The sequence below is a fragment of the Penaeus monodon genome, chromosome 1, assembly GCF_015228065.2.
Source record: "Penaeus monodon isolate SGIC_2016 chromosome 1, NSTDA_Pmon_1, whole genome shotgun sequence".
NCBI classification, from domain to species: Eukaryota; Metazoa; Arthropoda; class Malacostraca; order Decapoda; family Penaeidae; genus Penaeus; species Penaeus monodon.
In genome coordinates this window covers 42,922,978-42,928,460 of record NC_051386.1, presented here as the reverse complement: position 1 = coordinate 42,928,460, position 5,483 = coordinate 42,922,978, and the positions used below count along the sequence as shown (strand labels likewise).

General features: G+C 39.2%; 1 protein-coding gene across 1 annotated transcript in view; it reads left to right on the top strand.

Moving 5' to 3' along the window:
- The first annotated feature begins 1,260 nt into the window (after window positions 1–1,260).
- LOC119572531 overlaps window positions 1,261–5,483 on the top strand; it is a 137,710-nt gene continuing 133,487 nt past the window's right edge. Inside the window, exon 1 of the mRNA XM_037919640.1 lies at window positions 1,261–1,415. The gene's annotated coding sequence lies outside the window, so the exon portion shown is untranslated. The remainder of the gene's footprint in view (window positions 1,416–5,483) is intronic.

Sequence of the window (5,483 nt, the reverse complement as noted above, 5' to 3'; positions counted from 1 at the left end):
GTTAATCACCTAGATTAATTTCCAGCAACGCATGTTATCGAATCAGTTGTTGTTTATTTTTGTCTTTGTTTGTGATCGTTTCAGTTTGATTTTTTGTTTATGCTTCTTTTGATATATTTATCAATTTGTTTGGTTTCTTACTTTGGTGAATGGATAATCTATCATTTCTCATTACTGATTTTACTATTACTTTATCATTATAAACATATTATCTTTTTTCTTTATCGTTGTCATCTCTACCATAACACTACCATAAGAAGTTGCCTTTATCGATGCAGATACCTACTTATCTATTTAATTGTGTATTTATTCATGTGCTCATTTATTTGTTTATCTATTCATATCTAGCAGTAACCAAGGAGAGGCTCTCAAACGCACCATCTTATGCCTCATCCTCATGATATAACCAACATCAAAGTGCAGACTCAGTTGCACGGGCTTCCACTCCGATAAAAATTCATCCTTAATCGCTGAAGTGCATTTGCAAGAAGGGATGGGGTACTAGGGATGGTGGGAGGTTGTTGATGGCTTTGCAACACGCTATCAACACTGATTCAATATGAGGCACACTAGCCAGCTAAAGTGATTATGCCTTGTACCATCTGTGGACGCGAGTTGGAAAGCCAGCTGGGAGAGGAGACCCGTTTCATCGTTTTGCTCCTTGTTTACGTCTCCTGTTTTCTCTCGCTTTCTCTTGCTCTTTATCTCTGTACTAGTAACAGGAATGATTATGATAATTGTAGTGATAATGATTATGATGATGATTATAATTATATTATTATTATTACTATTACCACCATTATTGTTATTATTATTGTTATTATTATTATTATTATTATTATTATCATTATCATTATTATTATTATTATTACTATTATCATTATCATTATTATTATCATTATCATTATTATTATTACTATTATTCTCAACAAAATTATTGTTAGTACTATTATTGTTATTATTACTACTGTTATTATTATTATAGCATTAATAACAATAATCGCCATCATCCCCATGCAATGAAAGATAACAATGACGATGGGGATAGAGAAAAAACAGAGTAAATATATGTTTAATGAAAAAAAAGGGGGCGGGGGGGGGGGGGCTTAAATCTAGAGCAGGTGTGTGCGTAGGCAATTAAGGGGGAGGGGAGTGAGGGGGGGGATACCAGTGGAGAAGGGTAGGTATGTTGGGGACCAGGGGGAGGGGGAGGAGGGGAGTCCTTGCGGGGTCCGAAGGCAAAGAGTGGATGCGAATCGCCGCCAGCCGTCAGTGTGTGTGGGACACTTGTGCGGGGAGGGTGTGTCTCTTGTCGTCTCCTCTCGCGTGGCAACACTGAGAGAAAGAGAGAGAGAGAGAGAGAGAGCATATGAGTTGCAACTTTTTCGTTTTGGAGTTGGATCAACGGGAATAAGGTCAGTGTTTTTTTTGCTGTTAATGATTTCCGTGTTGGTAATAAACACAGCTAGAAAATCTTGTTTATGTTAATTGTTCCCATTCATCTGACTTGTTAATATTACTTGTACCTCTTTTATGTTTCTTATTAATGCCATCTTTGTTAAGTAATCTTAATCTTATTAGTGGCCTCTAAATCTTACATAATATAGATTTAAATTCACACGTGTCTTACTAATGGTACTTTCTTGTGTTAGAGATGTCGTGTTACCCCTTCCTGCTAACCTTAACCTGGTGGTTCGTGTCCGTATTATTAAGTTCAGTTGAACCCAGTTATGTTAACGAGATAAATACCCAGAAACAGTTATCTTCCATACTGAACCTAATTCAGTTAACTTATGTTATACTAACTTAAATCCGCCTTGACAAATTTACTGCATTATTGCTTGCGAACCTCCTAAAATGTACACGTGTTAACCAACAAGCTAGATCAGAGAAGCCAGTGAAAGTCGCCTTTATTAAAAGTCCACATAAATCCGCTCGTGCAGGAAAATCCATTTAAATCATCTATGCTAACTGCCTGCCAAATCCAACTAAGTGAACTTGGCTAAATCCACCAGCTTTATCGCGTTCAATCAACCAGTATTGTAAAACCCACGCAAATCCCCCATACATTCCTTATCGTAACTGCATTCTCCTACGTTTATCGCATGAAAAACAAACCTACGACATCGAAGACCGCAAAGTCCACCCTGCATTACCTCCTCCGTCTAACTCCACCTATGTTAGTGGACGTAGCAAAACCCACCTGTGCCATCGGGTCTCGCCAATCCCACCTGTCTTAATGGGCCAAACCGAAGCCACTTGCATGACTGATTTCAGCCAATTACACCACTGCTAAGGATCCCAGTTGATTTCATTAGCTTTAGTTTTCCATTGCGAAATTTAAGCTCCAAATATTTCACGATATTTCATTTTCAAATTATATGCAAATTTTAAAAGAAAAAGTTTTGCAGCTGAGCAAGAACAATGAGCATCTGTTGCAGCGTTAAGACATTAAGCATCGTATGTCATGTGAGAAATATGAAACATACATTTACGTTGATGGATGAATAGTTAAAAAAAACAGGGAGGGTAAAACTAAATGAATAGATATAGAAAGACAAAGACGGGAAGGAGACTCAGATATAGAAACAATGAAAACACTCAAAGAAAAGTAAAAAATAAACGAGAAAGAGGACAGAGAAAGACAACACACCAGGGAACAAGAAGGCGATGAAAGAGAGGTCAGAAGAGAAGAGAAGAGCAGAAAAAAAGAGAAGAGAAGAGAAGAGCAGAGAAAAAGTAGGAAAGAAATAATAAAAGAAAGAGCCAAGTGAACATGTAAGAGAAAAGAAAAGTGAAGAGCAGAGAAGAGAAGAGAAGAGAAGAGATGTTAAGAGCAGAGAAGAGAAGGCAAGAGATGTTAAGAGGAGAGAATAGAAGAAAGAGTGGGAAAGAAAGAAAGAAAGAGCCTAGTGAACACGCAAAAGAGAGAAAGGGAACACTCCACCAAAAACAAACAAACAAACAAAAAAACACAAAGAACACTCAAGAGAAAGAAGGAGATAAGCAGAAAAGATCCCTTAGAGCAACACACGTAAAAACCCTCCCCCCCCTCCCTCCTCCCCCTCCCCCCATGTGTCCACGTCAAGTTGGCCACCGAAAAGCCTTCTTTCTCCCTTGGATGATGAGCGGCGCCTTGACATCATGACTGACACGGAGGGTGGGCAGGGAGGGAGGGAGGGTGGAAATAGAGGGAGAGGATGAAATAGGGGAGGGAGGGAGGGAAGGAGGGGGAGGTGAGGGAGGTGAGAGAGAGAGGGAGGGAGGGAGGGAGCGAAGGAGGGAGGGAGGGAGGGAGAGAGGGAGGTAGGGAGCGAAGGAGGGAGGGAGAATGGGAGGGAGGGAGGGAGAGAGGATGGAAATAAAGGGAGAGCATGAAATAGTGGAGGGAGGGAGGGAAGGAGGGTGATGACAAGGGAGGGTGGAAACAGCGGGAGATGATGAAATGTGGAGGAATGAGATGAGGGAAGGAGGAGGGAGGTGAAGGAGATAGAAGGAGAGGATGAAATAGAGAAGAGAGGGTAGGAAGGAGGAGAGAGGTAAGAGGAAGAGGGAAGGAAAGGGAATTTGGGGTAAGGGGAGGAGGAGGAGGAGGTGAGGATGGAGGGAAGAAGGGGGAGGTGAGGGAGGGAGGAAAGAGAGGGAGAAAAGGAAATAAAGGGGGAGGGAGGAAAGGAGAGAGAAAGGGATGGAGATATGACAAGGTGAAAGTAGGGGAGGGAGGATGGAAGGAAGGAAGAAGGGGGGGGAGGTTAAAAGGATGGAATTAAAAGAAGAGGAGGGGAGAGAAGGGAGAAAGGGAGACAGGGAAAGAAGAACGAGAAAGATAATGATAAAAGGTAAGGGAGAGAACGAAGGATGATGAAATAGAGGAAAGGAGTTGAAATGGAGGGAGAAACAGAGCGGTGGAGATAGATGGATAGTCTGATAGATAGATGGAGAGAGAGACAGTCAGATATCTATACACACGGACAGACATCCTCGACAGACCGATAATAGATACAGATATATGATTGATTTAATAAAGGTATGAATATTCATGTGCCGTAGATATATATCCGTTCTGTATTCCTGCCGTAACAGAACTTCGGCATTTCACAAGAACGATTTCATAATTCCAATCATATCGAAAACCGATTCTTAGTAAAATATAATGCCAATGGAATATATTAATTGAATCTCTAAATTGCAAACTCGATATTGCATTTAAGCTGCAACATCTTGGAGGAAGGAAGGAAGGAGAGGAGACAGCATTTTCAGTGAAAGTCTTAAAACCTCCTCCTACGCTTTTCATCGGGTGAGAGATGGCTTATATATATATGTATATATATATATATATATATGTATATATATATATATATATACATATATATATATATATATATATATATATATATATATAATATATATATTATATATATAATATATATATATATTATAATTGTGTTATATATTTATATATATATACATATATATATATATACATATATATATATATATATATATATATATATATATATATATATATACATATATACACACATTCGAGGGTTCGAGTCACCGGCCGGCGCGTTGTTTCCCTTGGGCAAGGAACTTCACCTCGATTGCCTGCCTAGCCACTGGGTGGCCAAGCCAGCTCAAGTCAGTGCCGGGTAAATAGAGATGGTGACTCAAAAAAAAAAAAAAAAAAAAAAAAAAACACCGGCGGAAGGCAGTGGCAAACCACCGCTCTAAATTGCCAAGAAAAATCATGGAAAGCCCATGATCGTCAAGGCCGCGGTGGCCGAATGGTTAGAGTATCGGACTCAAGACTGTCACAACGGCAATCTGAGTTCGAGGGTTCGAGTCACCGGCCGGCGCGTTGTTCCCTTGGGCAAGGAACTTCACCTCGATTGCCTACCTAGCCACTGGGTGGCCAAGCCAGCCCAAGTCAGTGCTGGTCCCAAGCCCGGATAAAAAAATACTGAGAATGATTACCTAAAAAAAAAGTAACACCGGCACTCTCCGTGGAAAGGAACTGGGGACCCTACCACGCACTCACTCCAAGAGCATCACAACATGAAAACTACAATTAAGTATCATGCTGTGACCACGGCGGCTCAGACATGAACCTACCGTTAAAAAGAAAAGAGAAAGATATATATATATATATATATATATATATATATATATATATATATATAATCATTATTATATATATAATTTTATATATGTAATGATATTTTAATTATATATATATATATATATATATATATATATATATATATATATATATATATATATATGTATGTATATATACACACACACACAAAAGCACGTTTATACATTGTATGTATGTATGTAATACACGATGTAATTCTAAACATGAATTGAGACCTTGGGGCGTTCTCAGCATTTTCGTGTTTCTATTTTACGAAATTTATTACATTCCTTGCCTCCTGTTTCTCCCATTTTTAAATCCAGCTAAACTCGTGCACGCGCTA